This window comes from Hyposmocoma kahamanoa, unplaced genomic scaffold (genome assembly GCF_003589595.1).
Source record: "Hyposmocoma kahamanoa isolate Upper Pololo Valley unplaced genomic scaffold, ASM358959v1 76, whole genome shotgun sequence".
Taxonomy (NCBI): Eukaryota; Metazoa; Arthropoda; class Insecta; order Lepidoptera; family Cosmopterigidae; genus Hyposmocoma; species Hyposmocoma kahamanoa.
In genome coordinates, this window is record NW_020653900.1 from 2,694,354 (window position 1) to 2,719,400 (window position 25,047).

A 25,047-nucleotide genomic window follows, 5' to 3' on the forward strand; every position below is an offset into this window, starting at 1 on the left:
TAACAGTGAAAAACCTTTTTATTGGCTCCATCATTTTCGTTCAGTAACTTCAAGTTTTGACAGGTGTCAACGTCCAATGTGGAAAATTAGAGGAAAAATATCTGGAAAAAGAATTCTTTTTCTGAAATAAGTAGGTGTATGATTTTTTCAAAATGGATGTTTTCTATGACCCAACACTAACGGAGACAGAGAGAAGTAATGTTTTCGCCGTAATTTCTTTAGTGCATCCTAGCTCAAATTGTTTCGTCGAAAGGATATTATGGCAAATGAGTCTAAACTAGCCTGGTATCCGTAAGAAATGCACGCCGAATTTAATTAAAACCAATTTTTGATTACGATTTTGATTGTCTCTTTTATAATAATAATGATTTTATTTCAAAAATATGTCAAATCATAAAAAGATTTATTGCATGTAATATTGTTGTAACAATTTACATCATCAAAAAAGAATGTGTGTATTTAACACACATTCTTTTTTGCCTAAATAAAACGGAATTTAACTAAAAATTCAATAAATTTTATTAGTTGTGTTTGAAAAAAAAACACCCGTATTTTTTAAGCTTCGTGATCGTTTGTCCCTTGAGACCGAAAAATAAAGTTGATAACCCTGATCGCAATTCAAACTGACCAATCCACTCACGGCTTTAATTACAATGGTATGGCATTACTAGTCTTTGAGTTTTCATCGTTGTGAAACTAAATTATGCGAGCATGTCATCCATGACATGCTCGCATAATAATTGAATGTGTAAGATAAACCTACACATTCAATGAAGTTTGACAAACCCCAGGTCCTTGCAAAAGAAGTCCGTTATTTGCCCAGGACGCTGCGAGAGAGAATTAAAAAACATCCTAATTTCCAAATCCCAATCCATCCTAAATCCCAAACAGACCCAAGACTGCAGTACTAATTAATATGTTTTAGTTTATACTAAGTTCTATTATTAATTAATAATAAATTGAACTTAATAAAAATTTATTGAATAAAATAATTTGTAAAACTTAATGTACCGTAAATTGGAATGTTTTCTTTATAAAATTAAAAATAAGGTATTTAATTAATAACTATTGTAACGATAGTGAAAAAATAGGGTAGTTTGCATCAATATTAGACATAACTGGTTGAAGACTGTACCACCTCAGTCAACCGTGACCATGGGACCTATAAAGGGCCCGAAACGTCGGTTTGCTTAAAAAAACAAATATACGCGATTTAAATCCGGAAAAATAGTTTCATTTCTTATGTGTAACAATCGCGAAAACCTAAGAACTTTTGTAATTTAACAAAATGGTAAACAGCGCTATTTCGAGCTATGTCGCTACGTTTAAATTTTAAATACTGAAAATCTCGTAACAATAAATCCTATAGGAATCATTTGCCACATCAATTAAATAATGCATGAAAAAAATAATAATGCCCAAGTACATTACGTAACAATGTATTATTAAGAAAAATAAAATGCTAGGTAGCGCTATTTCCATCTAGATATCGTCTTTTAAATGCTGAAAATTTCGTAAGAAAAAATCCTATGGGAATCCTTTCTAACATCAATTAAATAATGCATGAAAAAATAATAATGCCCAAGTATATTACGTAACAATTTATTGTTAAGAACATTGCCGTAATAGTTATTTTTTCGCATTCAGTACTAAAAACCACTAATTTGGCAAAATGACTCTGTCATCGGTTATTCGCGCTATACAGCGGTAACCGCGTGTCCGCACGCTGCGCAAGACCCAAGGTCTCGCCAGCGAACGTGTATTTCGTACCTCAACTACAAAGCCAGATAGACAGTTTACTTTTGGTGCGCGGGTGTCTTACACGTATAACCTCAGCTTAAGCTGCATAAACATTGTGATCGTGGACTTTCACTTAGGATTATTGCGCCATCGTGATCTCTAGGTAAGCATGGTGTCACGAATGTGATTTATAACAGTCTGTAATATGCAACTTGATATTGTGTCGCCAGGTTGGTAGTGAAGGTGAGCCAGTTTAGGCCTGTTTTTGTCATATAAATATTTTATACGCGTTCTACATACCTATATGTTATGGTGTTTTTCACAGTTACATTGCAAAGGTTGAAACTAAAGCACTTATAGTACAAAACTTTACGTTCACATAAAATCTCCAAATGGATCCTTGTAACAGCTGATTATTTCATTGAGTAGGTAGTATACAATTTACAAAAGTTTTTTGTATTCTTACGCACGATAAAATGGATCATAACACATCAATGTTAAGTTTCAGTTTCATATAAAATACGCTATTCGTATTGTTGTGATAGCAAGCAAGAATATAAAATTTTAACCCTATGAATAAATAAATAAATAAAGAGTTGTTTACCAGATTCTTTATCAGTATAACCGTTTAGATACAATCGAGAGATGAATTAAAAAATACTTTTGAAACTACTTATAAATTGTATAATACATACGTGTACGTATTTGACGACCTCGATGGCCTAACGGTTGGCACAGTGCGCGCTTGATGAGGAGGTCCCGGGTTCTTTTCCCGGTAGCACGACCAATTCGTGAAATGAACTTTTCTAAATTAGGTCCGGTCTGTATATTTCGGACTTTTTTATTATACCAAGCGATGGAACGAACACGTCGTGTGTCCAGACACAGGTAGGCGTGTGTATCACCTGTTGCATTACCACTCAGATGTTTAAATCGCAAAGATCTCAGAGGCACTTCCACTGCGCCGTCACCCTGAGACATACGTTGTCAAGTCTCATGTGCTTGTAATTTCACCTTTACCCTTCCAAGCCGGAACGCAGTAATGCTCACATTACTGCTTGATGGCAGAAATAGGTAAGGTAAGGTAGTGAAGTGAATTCCATTGCTCTATAGTACTTATTGTGCAGGGAACTCCCTAGGTTGGGCCCTGTAATTGGCGTGACTCGTAAAAATTATATTTATAACAAAAAACGCATTTGTGTACTTTTATGTGTCCCGTGTCCTAATAGATTTATTTGTGGAAGTAGGTACACTAAATTAATTTCAATTAGGTCTTAAATAACACATTACACTGTTTCGTAAAAACATTACAAATATTATGATTAGTAATGGTTGTATAATGTTCAAAGTATTATAATTAAAACAGTAGAGCTTCTTGTGAAAGAGTTCGTCCAGGATAGTACTACCACCTTACCTGTTTCTGCCGCCAAGCAGTAATGTCAGCATTACAGTGTTCCGGTTTTGAAGGGTAAGGGTGCTTGTGAAATTACAGGCACATGGGACTTGTCAACTTATGTCTCAGGGTGACGGGCGCAGTGGTAGTGCCCCTCAGGTGTTTGTAATTTAAAGCTCTGAGTGACATTGTAACTGTTATGGAAAGGCGTTTAGCTTATCATCAGGCGCACGACTTGTTTGTTCCGTCACTTGATGTTATGAAAGAAAAGTAAAAAATAGATATAGCAGGAGTAAACATGTAGAGTAAAAATTCATAATGTCAAAAATAAAGTCAAAATAATCACGTGAATGTCAAACTTACGTAATCTACATTTCTACACCTCTATAAAAAATAATAGTAATTTCAAAAATCAAATGAAATACAACAATCACTTATACTAAGTGTTAAAATTAGTCAAGTACAGATTACTAGACGCTATTTTAAATTAGTTGATCTCGTATCCATATAATCATTTACATAATAAAAACTTGCATCAAGGTTAAAAGGTATTTTCACCTTTCACATTGCTTGAGGCCATATTCATGACTATTGTTGTGCTTATTTACTGAGTATGAATACATATGGTATACATAAGGTAATTAACTGAATACAATGTTAAATTTACTTTATTTCACTTAAAGACTCGAGTTAAAAGAACCTGTCATAAGTATCATAGCCATAATGGATCAGTTTAACAAAACCGCCCTTGTAAGCTCGCTCCATACAAATAAGGGTGCGGCCAGACGAATGTAATTTTGTGAGATATTTGAGTTGCGTAATAAACGCTGCATTCGGTTTCATGTAAAAGTCCTATTTATGCCACACGATGACGCAAAACGACTTGTCTGCCGACTCACGCACGTAATTACGACTGAATTTCGGTCGCACCGTGCGACGTGATGATGTGGGTGGAGGAATGGGCGAGGGAAGTGGTATCTTTGGTATTGGGTTTATTAGACACGTTTCTTGCTCCATTACACTGTATGACTCAAGCACCCCGTACAAACGTGCTTAAATGACTGAAAGACGTTGGTCTGGCGTTCTAATCGAATTTCAGTCGAACGTAAACTACGACTCAAAAAACGCGCAGAATTACGCTCTTCTGGCCTCACCTTAAACTTTTATTTTATTCTTATTTGGACGTAGTTAAGCAAAAGGATCCAATCCACAAAATTATTAGAAAATTAGTTATAATATGTATCAAACGGTTCCTAAAGTCTAACCTCTTAGATAAGCAAAAAAAAATCCAACATAATATGACCAATATATCGGGAGTTACATGACATTATAAGTTTTGAAAATAAAACAAGAGTGAGAAATACTTTCAAACTTCAAACTGCCATATTATCTCGAAAGTGACAGATGTGCATTTGATCCTTTTTGCTTAACTACGTCCATTTGTACTGGTGAAACTACAAGCATATCGTCGCCTTTTTTCTCTAATTCGTATCTTAACGCACAAAGTTACTGAAGCGCAAAAAAGGGATTGTACATACAAATTTTGCAGGCTGATTTCGCATCTCATTTCCCTTATATTCACGCACTGGGTTTTACCTATTCTTTAAGTAATGCATCCAATTTAACACCCTTGATAAGAAATTTAAAATAAATAGAAAGTTTTGCCATCTCCTAAATAATCACTCTTTATAAGGTACGAGTTTGAGAAAATAAGGCGACGATATGGGATTTTATCAATTTTATATATAATCTATATATAATGTAATCTGTATGTAATCTCGTTTTCTCATCCTTGACTTGTTTAAGAGCTCTGAAGATTTCCTTGGAGAGTTTATCACTTCGTGACGTATCAGGAACAGTTTCAAAGTGAAGCAGAGAATACACTTTTTGAGTTAATACACTATTGTATTAATCCAATTATTTAGAAAGATCTGTGTAAATTTATGTATAGGTTATTTCCTACTTGCTAAATATATGTATTTAAAAATAAAAGAGAAAAAATAATTACATGTTTTTGAATAAGGACTATTTTGGCCAGAACTAGCTCACATAAAGCGTGTCTCATTTTGAGTTATGTAGATATCTATTAGTTGTTTTTTACAATATTCTAACGACCGTTGTATTGACGTGTACAGAATCAAATTTTACGTTCAACAGTGGTTTAATCTTGAATTTCACATATTTCGAGTTATAACACTATTGTAATAGCAGTGTGATATGTGCACAAACAACTTTCGTCACACTGTTGTGTTTCTTCGCCCATAAGAAAACTTTTAGACATTCAAACAGTTTATAAGATTTGGACGGAATTAGTATGGAGCTTGGTACTTTCTTCCCAGAAAAAATTATAAGCCTGAAATAAAGGCTTAACAAATTAATAAAACAAATTATTGTGACCCACATTTTTTATTTAAAACAAAAGTGTGGCAGATATCTAAAATTAATTACCAGCAACACTGCGATACTAAAAAAAAGTCCTAAAAGCAGCAACACTTAAACGCTAAGATATTCAAAATCTTAATTCTAATTGGCTAATTAAATTGCAACAAGAATTACATTGACATCTCATCTGTCAATATTTTTATATTATTTTTATATTATGGCCAATATGGCATTGGCCACTGGCCCTTTAGCCAAAAAATTACATTAAAATCCGTTCCGTTTTACTTTAGATAATATTAAAAATCCCTAACGATTTTCTGGAAGTTGCAGGTCAGTTTTTAATTCAGACTTTCTAGATTTTGAGAGCTCTTTACAAAAAACCAACTAATAGTGTGGTTAAATTTATTTTAGTACCACTACAACAACTCCTTTGTACAACTCCTTTGTAATTAAGTTTTATTGAATGTCAGGATGTTTGACCACCAGAGATTCGAACCAAAACGTCTCCCAACAAACCGTGTCAGACGCTATCCAATAAGCCAGAATTGGCTTATGTAGATTTAAATTAAGTATGCAAATGACCTATTTATTCGGTCCAATTTTCATATTTTGTAATGAAATTATCGTATCACTTCGTAACTTCGCGATGGTTGCGGCAATGTCAACCATTTTCCGCCGAACTAGAGCCGTATCGATTTTACTAAAGTTTTTACCTGTTTTTATGTAAGTTTTAATTTGCAGATTTACTCGATTTGCGATTTAATCGATTACGTTTTATGTGAAATGTGGACGAACCACAGATATACCTGTGGGACGAACTTATTTTAAAAACTGACAGGCTTAGTAGTAGAATCGTATAGTGTTGGTGATAGAGTTTTCTGCCTGCACAGATCTAGCCTGAGGAGGTGCGACTGTACGATATCGCAAAGCAATATCTACTGCAAAGAACGGATTAGTTACAGTAGAGCTCCTTGTGAAAGAGTTCGTCCAGGAAGTACTGCCATTCTTGTGTTTGTGGTTTTATTTTGTAATTATTTCACTCAAAAGTGAATGTTTTCGATTAGTTTTTAATTGTCTTTTTGTTATTTTTTATTTATTTATGTGTGGTGTCATTTTTCTCTCATCTCTCTCACCTCAGCATTATTATTCCCATCTAACGATGGAGTCTACTTTCCTTGTATTTTCCCTCCACTAAGCTCTGTTGGACGTTTTCTTTCAGAAACATGACAGCTTCTTCATGATGTCCTGAGTGGTGTCAGTTCAATTAAATATATTTTCTTTCTTTCTTTTTTTTTTGTATCTTGGATATCATTTCCTTCAAGCCTCGATACAGGAAATACGCAATAATAGTAAAAATATAATGCCTATTATGCAATAGTATACACCGCATAGCTTAAATAACTTATTTACGTCACAGAATGACTGCTCAACCAACCAATATTTGATTCAAAATACATTTCGATTGGTGAGCCCGTTGAATTAATATCGTAAACAATTGTAAATTATAGACTCCATTATACTCGTTAACTGTTTTGTAAGTTGACAACACGATTATTGACGTCATTGAAGTGAAAACGCGCTTCACCATTTAAGGATCCAAAAATAACTTGGTCTTTAAATTTTAACATTAATTACGGAAGAAGGAAAAAATACTATGGAAACAATACGAGTATATTACAGTTTATTTGATCTTTTTTGAAGACGGAGTAAAATTGCGCAAAAGTGTTGCCCGCTTGCGAGCAGCTAGTGATTGCAGGCGATAAATGTTATATCGACAATCGACTGAATATTGGTCACGCTTATGAAATAAATAGCCGAGCTTGTTTCATTTGAATCATCCTCGACCCATTATTCATCCAATTACTGAGCACAAGTTTATTTGAATTGGCAATTTTTGTAAGTTCATACATACATACTTAGTATTTAGATTTATGTTTATGAAAATTACAAAGTGGGGATATATTTTAAAGATTTAATATAATCAAATCCGGCTATTTTTGTTAAAATGTACATATATAAAAATTGATCTCGATACTAGTCGGTAGGCCAACTGTCAAAATAAGAATGAAAAAGATAATAACGCAATTAGTAATTATTAGAACGTCGTAACATTCAAAATTCAGTTATTTTTGGCGAAATGTTATCTTCTTTCACAATCTATCGACAACAAATACATAACTTTTATGAAAACTGACAACCCTACAAATGTCATTTTACTCCATTCTCAAAAAAGACAGGCTATAGTGTAAATGCGTAATGGCATTGATATTCTGCCTCTCCGTCAAACAGATTGAACTTTATCTCCAAATTGTCAAGTATCGAATACAGCCAGTTTGCTTCCGTTTGTCAGTGTTGCCAACTAGACCAAAGCAAATGTCGCTAAATAGAACGTTTAAAAGTCGCTAATTGTAGCTAATACCGCATTTCCACCCCATTTAAAAAATGAACAACAATTTTATGGTCATAGCACAGACAAAAGACCAATACACTTGAAATAAGACGCCTACTATATTGAGTAGCGCATTCACAAAGTCAGTATAAAATCATATTTATTTATTTGAATTTCACATGGATGATAAGCTTATACATGTGATATTAGTATATTATTATATAAGGGTGTAGCAAGGTTACAATGGAATTGAAATACATTGCAAGCTTGAACGTAGTTAATTAGTTTAGATAATTAATTATATTATAGATTTTATAATTATTAATAAATATAATTATTACATAATATTTTTGTCTTAAAATTAATGAAATTATTATTTTTTTAATTATTAAACATTTTTATTACTATGACATTTAATTTAATTTTATTTATTGCAATCCACATTTTAATAAACTTAGACACATAACATGTGATTCCCTGTTAGGGCGTAGCACAATTTAAATCTAATGATACAATTATTTTAACGTGTATTATAATAGGTATATATTATTCGTACATTTATTTTATTATTTTAATATATATTATTCGTACACTTATTTGTAATAATAATTTTTACTGAATTGTATTTTCAATTATTACCTAAATTTCATATAGACATGAAATCAATTTCAAGTACATTTATCGCCAAAAAATTCAGACATATTATAATAGATTTTTTTGTTTAGAAATTCTTTTTTTTTAAACGTTTTTCAAAGACCGTATCTTTATCCAAATTTTTGATATACTTTTTAGGCTAGAAGCTTAAGCTTGCTATGGTAACGTTTATTACGTCTTATTAATTTTATCGGAGAGTATAAACCTGCGTGTTTTTTAACGAACTTACAGGTTTCAAAAATGTATAGGCACGTTAGAGTCAGTATGTTAAGTTTTGTAAAATACGGTTTACAGGAGTCTGTTTGTTTTATGTTAGTTAATTTTCTGATAATTTTTTTTTGTAGAACAAACATTTCTTGGCAATACGAGCTGTTTCCCCACAGTATAATCCCATAGGCTAGTCGAAAGTTTATTGATTATTTTATTTATTTTTATATCATCTGAATGATTAAGATAAGATAAAAATAAATAAAATAATTTCGTTAATTCAGCCATTAATATCGTATTAAATTTTAAAAGTTGAAACCCAAATAAATAGTCGCCCAAAAAAGTATCTTAACTTTTTGTCGCTAAACAAAAATGAAATTTCGCTTTTGATGTCATTTAATATCCTTACACAAAACACGAAAACACGATTCCTAAAACTTTTCACGTTAGAAAAAAAACATAAACTTACATCGAAATTTTACAATATAAATAAACCGCTGTATTCTAAATTAAATAGAACACGTATACTACTTATACGATATACGTTTCTCAAATGGCGTTAATTTCGTTTGTAAAAAAATAAATTATGTATTTATGTATTTATTTATTTATTTATTTATTTATGTAATGACCAGTGTCCCTGTCACTCATCCCATGCAAAGTGAACCGTATTAGTACGGGAAAATTTTGAATTCGCGCGGAAGTAGTATAAACTCTTAACCTCAAAGTTTTGGATTGAGGCAAATTACACTTGAAATCATTATTTACTGCACCTTGCCTTTTTCTGCCGCCAAGCAGCAATGTCAGCGTTACTGCTTACTGTGTTCCGGGTTTGAAGGGTGCTGGTGAATTTACAGGCACATAGGACATGCCAAAATATGGTCTTAAGGTGTCGGGCGCAGTGGCACTACCCTATCTTTGCGATTTAAACCTCTTGAGTGGTACTGCACCTGTTATAGACAGGCGTGTAGCGTACCATCAGGCGCACGACTACTTGTCCGTCCCGTCACTTGATATTATAAAAAACAAATATATTAAAGTCCATTATTCAATCATCTGTTCTTCTAAATGACAAAAAAGAATGCATCCATTTTTAAATAATCTCTTACCACCCGTGTCTATCTGAGTAGACAAGCGATATTGTAACATTTTTGTATAGCATATTGTACATTAGTTGGTCACAATTGTTTTTGTAAAATTTTATATAGTCATTTTATTTGATGGCTGACGATTATCGACACTGTAACCTTAGCGTAGAGACGCAGTTAGGATAATAAGTGTAATAAATAATGCACGTGAACCGTTCATTGTTATGTTTTTCGTTCGAGCACAATCACGTCACGCAGTCCCAGGGCCTCTACCAAGAGTTAACATTGATGATATCGTTAGTCGTCACGTATACTTCGCAAATTGTACAGAGTCGGTTTCTATATTTTATTTAAAATTTTAAGGAATTTATGCAACAAAATTGTACGTAGCATAATTAACTGTATGTGAATATTCTAAGTGGAGCTTATAAACTCCATTAAGCGCAAGAAGATGTCGTACTTCGGCCACGTCATGAGGAACAATAAATACAAATTACTCTACTAGGATAGGAACCTAACGTACAAATTAGATACGATACGGCAACTTTTTTAATATAATATAATAGACACACGCTTGGCAACAATCTCACCTGATGTTAAGCGACTCTCGGACGCGTTTGCCTAACAAATGCCTATTCACTCTAGCCTTGAATAGCCCAAAATTGAACGTTTCGGGAAATACAGATAGAGCCGGATAGAGCAGTCCATTCCTTTGCCGTTCGCATCAGAAAGGAGGAAGCAAAGTCCTTAGTGCGAATAGGTGGAATATCAACGACATAAGAATGGAGTGCTCCGGACCTTCTAGTCGACCGAAGGAGGAACGGTGAGGGTGGAAGTAAACTGAAAAGTTCCTACGCACACTCCCCGAAATGTATCCGATAGAAAACGGAAAAGCAGGCTACTTGTCTGCGATGGTCGAGATTTTATAGAACTGCGTGAAAATTCTCGGGAAGAGGCGCGACTTGTTTTTTGCTCATATCTAAGGGTTATCCCCGTTCACAGTCTGACATCCGCATCCGTCCAAAAATATTACTATGCAATACTCGACCACGTTTAAAGACGCACGATGCAAATGAGGCTTCATACTTGACATTGTTTTTTGATTTGGTCAAGTATTACTTATTTGACCGTGATTGTTTCGGACAGAGAACGGGAGTAGACTCCCTAGTTTGTACCTTATACAATTGACATAAAGTCCTCGTGAGACAAAAGTTGTGAAGTCACATGTGCCTGTAATTTCACCAACACCTTTACCCTTAAAAACTGCAACGCAGTAATTCTCACATTATTGTTTGGTGGCAGAAATAGGTAAGGTGGCAGTACTTCCCTGGCCGGGCTCTTTCACAAAGAGCTCTACTGCTAATTAAATTTTGTTGAGATTATTTGATCTGGTTCCAAATAATAAGCAGGTCATATCTACCAGGTATATGACCTGCGAAATGCTATTGCTGCTCCGCACCCTGTTGACCAGTGAGACATGTTTTCTTCAGGATCATTGCATAGCATGTACATTGTTAAAGCAACGCTACCACTTCAACATCTTAAACCCATTCATATATTAGATCCGGCTTAATTTGTTTTTAGAGTAAATGCAACACAGACTGCTCGTGTAGAATAACTTATACATTGTTTATAATTACAAAATTGTACTTTGTTTCAAAGGTAACAGGGTAATGTTTAATACAAGTGCCCTACGAATCTTCATATAAAGAAATGATTAAAACTACATACGTAAAAATGCTTAATTGAATTTTGCTTTCTACGTCGCCGATATAAATTTTAAATACATTCTACGAATGACGCTGATCCAACAATGTTTTTGTTTGATTTTGTTGTGTAATTTATTTAACTCATTTAAATGAATACAGCTATGGTTATAACGTATAGAGGACCTACAATGTAATAATATTAAAACTTAGTTGAGGAGCTTCGAAATAAAAACTGATAAATCCGATATATTTCATTCTGAATGAATTGTAGCATTGTGTTCAGGGGGTCTCCCGTTCTCCGTTCGGCAACAGTCTGAAACAATTTACTGCCAAATATGTAATACTCGACCTAATTGAAACACACATATTGTGAATGAAGCTTCGTACTTAACATTGCCTTTTGATGTAATCGAGTGTTATTTAGGTGACAGTTTGTAGATTGCTTCGGACGAAGAAAGGAAGTAGACCCCCTGGGCACTACACGGAACACCCAGAGCAGAATAAATTTAGAAAAGTTTGTTTCCAAATTGCTTCTATCACTGCGCCCTTGACTGCGAGACATGAAGTTGACAAGTCCCATATTATTATATCTGTAGTTTCACCCGCATAAAATAGAATATAACAAAACTTCGTCCATATGGAGCGAACTTACAAGGATGCTCCTAATATGGTGAGCTATAGGATCTTCTTTTAACTCGTCTGTCTTTAAGAGTGGATACACGCTACGACTTTTAACAGCTACATATACACTTGCGATTTCGGCTATTGCATCGATGCAGACGCGCGTGTGTGTAAAGGTAGACGATTTGCGACTGCATCGCGTTTGTATCGCGTTTTTATCGCTGCTGAAAGTCGCCGTGTGCCGCTCTAAGTCAAATGACTTAAATTTTAATTTTGTATTCAGGTAATTACCATACGTATTCTACATGCAAATATTATACACATGTGTACTCAGTTAATAAGCAACACAATGGATACAAATATTTCGTCACACAATGTGAAAGTTGAAAATACGTTTGAACCTTGTTAAAGGACACGGGATTCATAATGGTAGAGTCGGTGCCCTCACTTAGGTATCCACTATTTGTGCTAAGTGTTATACAAATAGTGGATACCTAAGTGAAAGCATCGGCTGTAATGGGCAATAACTGTGTCTCAAATTAGGGAATTCACTGTACTATGAGTATTAAAGCAGCGGAATTCACTCAGAACAGAATTTTTTTCCCAAATTGGTCCTATCGGGAATGTAACCCTCCTCCGCCAGCGCTCGCAGTACAAACCGTTGAGCCTCCGAGGTCGTAAAAATTTTTTACCGATTGCTTTGTTAAAAAAATGCAAGAAATTTCGTCTCAAAAATTGAATCAAACGCAAAGCCAAAGGCGGTGAGTCCATATAACACTATTCCGCTAACTTAAGAAAATTCTACGATTTTGTAGTAGGTATTGAACGGGAAATGTCTTGCATTGCAGCATTTGTTTACTTTCTTCATCGGCTTACCTTTTTCCAATGTCCACTCCTCGCCCTTGGGGTACAGTCTCTGCTGTCGATGTCATTCGAAATGGAACCATGTCATACGAGCTACAATCTGACTTTGCATTGCAACTACGAAACGAAGCAAGGACCCTATTCTCGAATGAAATCCGTAGTTATGACGTTTTTCCACTATGGAAGACCTACAGACTTGAGTTTTGATCGGGGCTGAAACTCAGAATTTATGACAACACGATTTGACAATTTCGTCTTTTCGTTGACGGACTTCGAGAGTAATCCCGTAGGTCATCCTTAGATAGTGGGATAACGGCCGTAACTACGGATTTCGTGATTCTAGAGTATGAATCCTTGAACGGACGCGAATTTTTGTAACGAAATTGTGCATAGGATAACGAACTGAGGGAATCCCCGAGACTGCGCAAGAATTATCCGGAAAACGCATGATCTGTACTTTGGCTCGTACTAGTTATACATTACACCATTGACATAAAGTTAATTATGCTATGGTTCCAAATGTTCGCTTCCATTCCGGGCCGCGGAAATGTTTATGTGTAACCAATACTAGCAAACACACGTATGTCATCACCTTATAGACTAGGTCAAGGCACTATCTTAAACATAATTGCTTAGCAGATTAAGGTAAATATATGTAGTCTCAATAGGCTAGATCGTAATTCAGACAAAGTGACCTGAAATCTTGCCTCTATAACAACAAAGAATGATAAAGAGCTACAACATACATTTTAAAATTAGACTCTTTAGTCACTTATAATAAGAACGGTCCAAAGTATAAAGCCCACCACAGCGTATTGTCAACTATAATATCACGATCGAGTTTTTTTTTTTTTCATTCGCTCAAGTTATCCTCTATAACTTCTAAGAAGTGCCCAGCAGAGAGTACGGGTTTATACAGCTATAAATTATATGCGGTCAACAACACGCTAGGCTTTACACTAAAGATTGAAATTCAACTTTACGTCACTGATTATAAGAACGGTCCTAAGTCTATAAGAAAAGTATTCAATTATAAAAATCTTACCCGTTAAATGGCTTTAGGAAACTTTGGCATACGCTGAGTCAGTGCCCTTTCACTGCTATTTTCTTTTTTCTTGCTTTGTTGTTTTTTCTTTTCTGTTTAATCTGTATTTGTGTTATATACACCCGGACACGTAAGTCGAGCCGCCTTGCATTTTCAGTATTAAATGGACTAAACTTAAACAATGTCCGACTGATCAAAAACTATTAAGCTATTTTGAAATAATTGGTACACTAAACGTCATTTCCAATAAGTAGTTGTTGAAAATTTGAATTTATAAAACAGAGTGAAAACTGTTTCCTTCAGTGATAACAATATATTATGTGTTCTGCCTTTTAAGAATAAAAACGCAAGGTGTCAATTTATGCGTCTGGGAGTATATTAGTGAATAAAGTGTTTATCTATCAATCTATCTAAATGTACAGAATCTGGTAAATAAGAAAAATTATTGAAGAGTTTTGCGAATGTGTTTTATTGGGAATATTGTGGGGTTTTGAGAATGAATGTGTTATTCTATCTATGCTGCCGCTTTAGTTAAAAGAGCGCTTGTGACAAAAACTCAAAACTAGAAAATAATATTTAAAGAAACAAAATTATATTATATTTTTCTCTCGCAGTAACTTCATACCTTATCCACCTAGGAAAAAATAAAAATAGTGACAGATAGACCTTTTTTACTGAACAGGGTTACATAACAAAATTTGCACAACAAAACAAAAAAGATATGTATCCATTTTGGGATACGATTAGGTATAACGACAACCACATTGCCACCTCGGACGACTGTCTTCGTGAGTTCAAAGAATCGAAGTGTTGATTGTTGGGCAGACTCATCGATATCGGAGTTTATGCTTTCGAGGAAGTGCAATAGCACACAATCCTTGGAAAAAACAAATGGAATTAAAATGTTTGTAATATACTGCAGATATGTTAACTTCATTCCAATAAATATGATTATTACGTTCGGTTACAAACAGGACTATTTTTAATTTATACGTGGATATCGTAGAAAATTTTAAGACATGAATGAAAGATATAGCAAGCAGTGTAGGTATTTTGAAAATGCCTGACCGTAAACTGGTACTTTCCCAAATGAACACGTATCATCCTCGTCCATATCTTCAATTTCCAGTAGGACAGCGCGACTTGCGTGACAGCGACATAAAGCGCGACTTACTGCTTTTCTCGCTTATAGAATAGCAATATCTCGCGCTTCTATGTCGCTCTCGCGCTAGTGTAACCAAACGTGAGTCTATTTCTAATAAATAATATTCCACGTCTATTATCAAGTAATTTTATGATTTCACACTCACGATCAGTAAAGAGGGCTACAATAACTTCAATAATAATGGAAGTACAGGATCCTGAACTTACTAATTGCGAAGACAGTTTTCAAGCATTATCTTGCATTTAAATCAATTCCTAGAGTTTCTTGTTCGTACTGGTAAGGTGAAGGTACTTTTCAAATAAGCGATAGTGTAATTTATTTATTTGCCTGTGACATAATGATAGATAATTATGACCGCCGCATCGGCGCGCCGGCGCCGCCAACAAATGCGATCGAACTGATAAAAATTTGATTACTATAGAAAAGACCTTATTTTATTATAGTAGTGTTTGTATAACGGTTTTTGTAAAAACAAACACCCTTATATAAATTCGTTACATGGTTGCGCACGCGCCGCCGTAACGCCACTGTCGCCGACACTTTCTCGTCGGTGCGCCGCCGCCGCCGCCGGTTGGTCTATTATCAGCGCTCATATCTACATAAGGATCAGTTGAATTAAGTGATTTGTGCAAAAAAAAAGCATTAAAGATCCTTTAGCGGATTTTCCACTTCCGTTAAGTCCCAAGGAGCACACTTTATACGCCTCAAAACTATTATATTTATAAACAGTCTTATTATGGTATAGGTTTAGATAATAGTTCCCTATAAATGGTTTTAGAAAAAAGAGCCGGGCATGCTACATTTTTGTTTGTTGACAAATAAATAACCATTATGAAGTAATTCCGTCTCCTGAAGTGGTACAAACAATTGAACGTCTGTCAATAGAAAACAGTGAAATCATTGTGTGAAATGTGGTTGGCGTGAAGAAATAACTTCAATTTTGTTACGAAAATTTTATTTCTTCCAACGTAAGTTAGGTATGTCATTGAAATATACCTTATTTGATGGGGAATTTATCCACATTTCTAGTCATATATAACACATTCCATATAATTATACAGAATAACGTTTTTTTAGCGACAAATTTGATTTTTTTTGACCTTGTGTTTTGAAAAGTTTTTTATTGCATAATACGCTCACCATTATTTTACTCCATAAAAAGATTTTGTAATACTGTCAAAAGAAATAATCTCTTAGAAACATCGCGTTTTGGGGACAATCATAAAAGCTTTATAGGAGTGAATATTCTTCTACAAGATCAACTACACTAAAGCAAGTAAAAATATTCATTTCGTATTCTAAAGTTTTTCTATAGATAAAGCTATAGACAAAATGCTCCCAACAGTGTTTTGAAAAAAGCTTTATATTCTTATCGCCATTTTTGTTTTTAAAGAATGACTATGAAGTGGCCGAGAATTTTTTTTCTTTTTAAAATTTTAAAAAGAAATTAGCTTGAAGAAGCCTAGAACTTCTTGGAAATGGTTTGCTTTGTGGGTTATTTTGTATATTTAAGCTTTCTATAAATATTTAAAATCGGTAACTGTATTTCTATTAAGTTTATATTTATACATACACATTTAAAATACAGCGAGCGCATTAGTTTTATGACAGGTTTTTTTATTAATTTTTACAATGTAATTAAAGTCGCACGTCAATTCGCTCTTTCTAAACGATTAAACATTGCGCGAAAAAGTCAGAAATATTATATCTAATTTCGCCATGTTGCAATTTTGATAGTTTATATTTTGTAAACCATTTAACTTGAAATCTATTAGTATTAAGAGAATTGCGTCTTACGTTTGTAACGGTTTAGTTATTTTGGTTTTAAAATAGCATTACTAAGAAAACTATCATAGACTATAAATTATCTAAAAACGGTCTACGATACTAATCTAATCCCGTTCTACAAGTGGTCTTGTAGCATTCTAGAAGGGTTACTTGAGACAAAAGATAAGAATCACTCTTAACACTACCCACAGATAATTTCTCAAAGCACTCTTGTGATCTACTAATAAAGTTGTGCCCACTTTTACTTTAAATTATCTAGAAACCTTCTTCAAGATATCTTGAGGGAATTTGAACTCTTAAAATGTACAATCGAATTAAATTTTATTAGATATCTTATAGTATATATTTAGACATAGATGTGCTGCTTGGGCGTGGACCGTCTGTCATTTTGCCAGTTTTGAATATTTTCGAAAACAAAAAGAAATAATTCAATTTTCCCAATTGTGTTAGCAGCTCGATTTTATTGCAAGTAAGTTTGGACTATACATGTTGCTTTTACCTGATTATGTACACCACCACTAGCTTTGTAACCGAGGCTATGTGTCCCCAATGGTTATATAATGAGTCAATTCCAATATTAACTGACCATTGTTCTATACTCTAGATCTGCAAAGTTACTTGTACACCTCCGAAACCAAAATAACATCTTTCTTCACAAACGTTTACTTGTGTCTATCGATGACATCGCTTCAGTTAACCCGCATTGTAAAATTTGGTGGTATGTGGCTTCCTTATACGAAGGATATTTGATAGCAAACAATTGATAGTCTTTTATTTCTCTAGTGGTCAATTTATTTTTCAACGGGGTCGTTACGTTTTTAACGATTTATTCAAATAATAAAGATGACAATAATTTTATTTCTTTCACATTTTTAAGTAAGTCTCCTTTAAAGCCAATTAATGCCTGTGATAGATACAATACATTATTATTTAATAAATATATTATTATATTTCAAATTCATGTGATGTAACAAGTAAAAGGTTTAATGATATTATTACAATGGTGGGAAGTGAAGTCTTTGTAGCATTAGAGCTCCTTGTGAAAGAATACGTCCAGGGAAATACTGCCTATTTCTGCCCCCATACACTAATATGAGCATTACTCTGCGTTCTTGTTTTGTAGAGTAACGGTGCAGTTGTAAGCTGTTGGTCTTTAAATAAATTTTATGAATTCTGAGATAATTATCATAATAATTATCGTGATAGTTATCATAATAATTATCAATAACAATTATCATTTCGGACCCTGTTTGAAACACATTTGACTAATTCCTCCCACTTAACCAGCCTACTTTACGTGGTATGGTGTCATATCAGTTTTTATGAAAGCTACAAGCGGACTGACACGTTCCATAGAAAATGGCAAGTGTAAACAAGCGCTCATTTACACTACAATATCCGCGATGATACGGAATGGAATTTTGAAATAACGTGTGACAAATATGGAACTAATTAAGATATTTCAGTTGGTACTATTTTAAAGCTGATGCAAGAAACTAATGAAAGAGAGACTACGAACGGAAGTCACTCGAAATAATTTCGAAGGTAAAACAAATAAATAGGAACTGCTATAATTGACCCAAGTATTATTTCAGCCGCACGAAGGTAATTAAGTTTATAGCATGGCTATGCTGATATAATCTACTGAAGGTCATCGGGATTACTTGGCTAATACTAAAATAACGAATTCTTATAAGTAGCACTCAACACATTTTTATACTCGCTCACCATCTTGTTAGACCTGTTTAACTACAATGTTTAAGCCGGTCAAATGGTGGCAGTTTAAAAAGGATTAACGAGTTATAATTATTAATACAAAGACCAAACACTAAGAAAAAATATTCTGCACCCGGTTGGATTCGAACCAACGTCTTCCAACAAACCAAGATTAACGAGTTGTTTGTGTTATGGTTGGAGTCCAAAAATGTAAACAATAACTGTCACTATCTCATAAATCATAAGCCTTTTTTTCTAGTTCGTTTAGTAACGCAGTAGTAGTGAGGTACAATTATTTTCTGAACTTTGACAAGATATGCACGTCAATAGATGGCATTGTGTGTTACAAATTAATTTATAAATTAACGCTTCCTAATATGGGTAGATGGCGCTAATCCTAAACAAAATAAAACAATAGCTGGCACTGTCCATAAAAATCCGTGCAATAGCGCCATCTAGTTGATTTGTTTGTTATCACTGGAAATTAGATTAGATTTGATAAATTGCAGCTCGTCATGAAAAAAACAAATTAGTTACAAAACCAGCTATTTGGTACTCGTCGCCACATCTGGTGTAGCAGTAGATAGTAAATACACGACTATACTGTCTTGTATCGCGATAAGAAGTCTTCTTGAGTTATTGGTCCGTGGTGAGAGAGTAGAAAAATGTGTTGAGTATCTAATTTATGGATTCTGTAACAATACACACTGTTATCTCACGTAAAAAATTACGAATCTGAATTCTCACTTGGTTCACTTTTAGAAAGAAAGAAAGAAAATGTTTATTACACAAGCACAGACACGCATATAAACAAAACAACAGAGGAACAATAACAATAATATTCCAAAATTAATCTTTTAGGCCCTCGGAGAAGCGAGAGTCTAAAATAAATAATGATGTAATAATAATAATTTGTCCGCAAATGGGTTAATTCCAGTCAGCATTTCTAACAGCTTGAGGCGGTTGGATTTCTGTGGCGTGTTGCTTCCAGCACAAATGAAGAAGGCGGCTACTGCTCGATACGGCACGCATTGTTCGCTGGTTCTTGAACCTGAGTGCCTACCCCCGGCCGACTGTGCCATAGCCGGGAAATACCGCTTCTCCCATTTAAAAATTCAAAATTAATCGTTTAGGCCTTGAGAGAGGCGAGAGTCTAAAATAAATATAATAATAATAATAATATAATTCGAACCAGCTGACAAGCTGAGAACAATAAAGTAAATAAAAAAATAAGAAAATTTAAATTAAAACAATTGATAATGCAGTACCTAATTCACCGTCATGCGTGTCGCGACTGGTGCAATCGGGACTTGCTCAACTTTAGCCACAAAGGGCTTTTTTTAAACATTTTAATTTTAATTTTCAGCAAGCCCGGGCTCATTGCCACTGACACCAATACAGAACTCAACAATAAATAAATAAACAGATAAGAAAACCCACATAATAGGTAGTGCATACAACTACATACACATATGAAACACACGTATTATTTGTCTGTTTTATAATACATAAGTGTATTCTCGCTTAGTCATTACATTTATTTAATAAATTAGCGCAGTTTCTTCTATTACAAAATGTTTTAAATCCCCGACCTTAACTATATTTCAGCAGTATCGACAATGTCCAGTCACACGTTATAAGAAATATTATCTACTGACCAATTTTCTAATTAATTGGCCAAATGTTCCTTGTTTGTTAGTTAAAAAAGTTAAAAAAAACATTTGCTGTGTTATTTTATTTTTAATTATTTACAGATAAATGTATTATAATAAACCGCTATTATATATATATATTTTAACCTTAATCACACCCCGGACACTCCATACAACGGTCGAAAATTATTTACCTACTACTACTACATACAGCAAGGCGCTATTTGCACACGCGCAAATGTGTGCGTGAAGTGGCAGGGTTACTTATCACTTTCTCGCACTATTACGTTACGTGGTCAGAGCGCAAAACATAGTGAACAATATAACGCGAATCTGTTATCTATGTCTGTTAATAGAATCCTAATAATTATACATGTCTATTAGGTATTTATATCGATATATTATTATATTTTTCATTAATTCACTAACTAGAGTAATATTTATGATTTATTTCAAAAATATATTAAAAGCACTTAAAATGTTATATTTCGGACATGTACTTTTAAATAAGGTAACCAAGGTATTTGAAATTGCTTGTCCAAGTTTATCATCACCTAGTTAATAATTAGGTATATTCACTACCTACGTAATATTTATCGGCAATACGAATAGAAAATTCGCGAAGTCATGGCGTCTCAGTATATTGATATGATAAATCTGTATTTTTTTATGCATACATATATTACTCAGCATACATATATTATTTACTAATAAATGAAGAAAACAATAAGTGAATGAGTCTCCGATATAAGATTTTTTAACTTACTTAATTTCATCTTTCGGAAAATGATGATAAACAGCTGTTTACAGCACAATTCACGACCATTATAAATAGTAACGTAAAATTATGTTTTATATCGCTCGCCGCCGGCGCGCGGCGTCGTGCAAGTTTCTCATATACTGGTCGTAGTATAGTCGTAATCGTTGAACGGATATACATTAAAAGATTCCACAATTTCGTAACTGTTGCTTTAGCTAGCAGTATTTATTGAATTTCTTGTGCATTAACTGCCAGTTAATGTTTAATTGATTACTAACTTACCCACATTATCTGTTTTTAAGTATTTCTAGTAAAGTGTTATATTGTTAGGCTTTCCGATAATTATGTATCTACTCAGCTGCACATCGCAGCTCCCGTAACAAAGTGACCAAATTGAGGACGTACTTTAAACGCCAACTTTTTTTTATGATATTATTGTAAGTTTTTTATTAAAAAAAAACTACCTAAATAGTTCGTAGGATTACATCTATTTGCCAAGTTTTATTGTAATCGGTTACTGGAAAGTGCGCGGAACCATAATATTATTCGTGTGCCACCCTTAGAATAGGAATATTGTTTTCAAATTTAAATGGGATCAATTCTGATGTACCCTCTTTCCAACAAAAAAGAAACATCAAAATCGGTTTACAAAGATAACCGGAATTATCGCGTAACATACAAGCAAAAAATGCAGTCGAATTGAGAACATTCTCCTTTTTCTGAAGTCGCTTAAAAAAGAGTTAAATGTTTTTTATACATGAAAATACTATTCAAATCATATTCAAATATAAAATTACTTATTTAGTAGTATGTACTTTAGTACCATTTAACGGAATATTGTAGAAAAAAAAACAGAATTTAAGGTTTCACACTATTGCGGTGATAATCTCAATTTAACTGAAGCTTATCGAGTTCTTAGGTTTTCGCGATTGTTACACATAGGAAATGAAACTATTTTTCCGGATTTAAATCGCGTATATTTGTTTTATCAATCAAACCGACGTTTCGGGCCCTTTACAGGTCCCATGGTCACGGTTGACTGAGGTGGTACAGTCTTCAACCAGTTATGTCTAATATTAATGCAAACCACCCTATTTTTTCACTATAGTTACAATAGTTAGTAATTAAATACCTTATTTTTAATTTTACAAAGAAAACATTCCAATTTATGCTATATTAAGTTTTACAAATTATTTTATTGAATGAATTTTTATTAAGTTTAATTTATTATTAATTATTAATAGAAATTAGAATAAACTAAAACATATTAATTAGTAATTGGTTGAAGACTGTACCACCTCAGTCAACCGTGACCATGGGACCTGTAAAGGGCCCGAAACGTCGGTTTGTTTGAAAAAACAAATATACGCGATTTAAATCCGGAAAAATAGTTTCATTTCCTATGCTTAACTGAAGCTTGTTACGTTACTCTTGGTCAGCATATTATGGTTTTATTTGTGTGAGAGCACAAGATACTTAAAGAATCACGGAAGTTGAAAAGGGAAACAATTTTTGTCGTTAAGTTATGTAACTGAAACCGGAATAAAGGTATATTTACCGCATAATTAAATATTGCGGTATTCTTGGTCTCGGTCACGTACACCCTGTGCAATTTCCCGTTAAATACGAGGTGTCACACCTTATCAGTTATAGTTATTTCTAACCGTGAACAAATACAATGTACAATAGTTTATTACGATTCGGCTTTTAACTTTTTATTAACTATATTTAATTTTATTAAATAAAGTTGGGAATTTAAAGTTAAAAGCTAAAGGTCGAAGGGTTTCCTGTAAATAAAAAAATAGTTCGCCTATATGAAACTAAATTTCGCACATAAATTTCGAAAAGTCAGAGGCGCAAGCCCGGATTCGAACCCACGATCCTCTACTTGAGAGGCGATAGGTCAAACCGTTAGGCTATTTAAATATTACTAGTATTGCGTAACCTGCGATGCCTAGTTTCGACAACCACTACCCCGTATATTTCGTGGTTGTCGTAGACGGCAAAACTGGAAAATTTTGTGGAAAGTCCATAAAAACATTAACCTACCTTTTTGAATACTCCATAGTCGGGTAAAAATAACAATAGAATAATAGTTTCGTATTTCAATAGCGACATGACAAAAGATTTTTGTGTCTGTCAGTCTACGTTTTTTTGTCAATGTGTTTTAAATAACTAGGTACGGGAGAAAATCTTGTAATTATATACCATCATCAACAACCCATTATATGTCTTACAAGATTTATTTTTACGAATTATTGTCTTAAAAGAAGGTTTAGGCCAGAGGTGGGCAAACTGTTTTCAATGGGGGTCAGAAAACTAAAAGACGGGACCTGAATTTAAAAAAAAAAAATTATTTATTTGAAATATGTTTAATTTATTATTTTGTAGTGTTATGATATTTTGTGTCGATATCGTCGAGGCTGTCAAAATATATTTCCTCTGAAACCCTCGGATCGTACTCTCCTACTTTCGAAGGGACGTTGGCGGGCCGGATTAAAGCCCTTCGCGGGCCGGAGTTGACCAGCAATCCGTAGTTTGCCCAACATTGGTCTAGGCTACAGTCCACCATGCTAACCTAATGTGGGTTGGTTACTTAACACGTTTTCCAGGTTGGAATCTTCTTCGACTTACACTTACACTTATTAACGCTGAATTGGGCTGGAACCGGTCAGAATAATCTTTATGTCCATATAATAAGAGCGAAAAAAACGGTGAGCGTTTCACTTCCGCTCGGACTGCCGCGTTGACTGGTATTATTAAAAACGGTCGATTTTTCAGAAGTACGTTTTTTTTCTAAAAGTATAGCTGTAAAAATATGACAATATGACAATTGTATTTTTTTTTGCTACATTTCCTCTTTTGTTGTTAATGTTATTCTTCGTAGATAAATTGCTGAAAATAAATGGGCTCACAGTGTTGTCAATTTGTGTTTTTTTTTCAAAAATGTGAATATTAACCTTAGGTTTTTTTTTCAAGTTACAACACTAGCGCCGACGCGAAACGCACGTCATGTTCGCTCTTAGTACATTAACAGAGCTTTTTCTGATTGGCACAAGTCGATTCCATGTCGACGAGATGGCTCCCTAAGTCGACGGTTCAGGGTCAAGATGCTTATGCCACTTGTTATAAGAATGGAGTGGTCCAAACTCCAAAGGTCAGACGTGATATGCCGTTGACTGTACCTGTCCAGACGAGTTCTGTATCATTATTTCAACAACCGCCGCTAGTATCCGTTAAGACTTCTAAGAACATTCCAAGGACATACAATGATGTTGAAACCACTACTTTCCTGCTACACCAGTATTTATGGATTACGTGTTCCCTCTCGCTCTTGCAATGTAAGAATGACAAACACAGATATATCTTTAGATCATCCTACGTCATTCAAGCGTCATCTGAATGATCAAGGACTGGAATTCCCTGCCTGCGTCTGAATTTCCAAGCACATAAACCAATATCCACCCATTTGTACGTCCAGTCTTCGAAGTGTGGGTTTCATCACGATATTTTCCTTCGCCAAAAAGCTCATGATGAATTTCAAATTAAATTTAGCACATAAATTTCGTAAAGGATTCGAATCCACGGCCTCTGCTTGAGACGCTACTGTACGTCAAACCACTAGGCTACCACGGTTTACAAGCTTCCGAGCACATACATACAACATCACGTACGTTTCTCAGATCCCAAAGTAAGTAACTAAAACACTTGTGTTATGAAAATCGGAAACAACGACGATACCAAAAACACTCAGACCCGAGACAATATAGAAATATAGTTTTCTACTTTGACCCGGCCGGGGATAGCACTATGAAAAACGGTGTACATGCTACTCGACATACATAGATCGTTATACAACCCGATAAGTTGCGAA

General features: G+C 34.1%; 1 protein-coding gene across 5 annotated transcripts in view; it reads left to right on the plus strand.

Moving 5' to 3' along the window:
* The window catches only part of LOC113232518 (sodium/bile acid cotransporter 5-like), a 60,423-nt gene that overhangs the window by 5,622 nt on the left and 29,754 nt on the right, over positions 1–25,047 (plus strand). For 4 of the 5 annotated variants that reach the window (XM_026467273.1, XM_026467271.1, XM_026467274.1 and 1 more), the window contains exon 1: positions 1,831–1,903. The exons of the other annotated variant lie outside the window; for it this stretch is intronic. The gene's annotated coding sequence lies outside the window, so the exon portion shown is untranslated. Of the gene's footprint in view, positions 1–1,830; positions 1,904–25,047 lie in introns of those variants that run through there. 5 annotated transcript variants of the gene reach the window in all.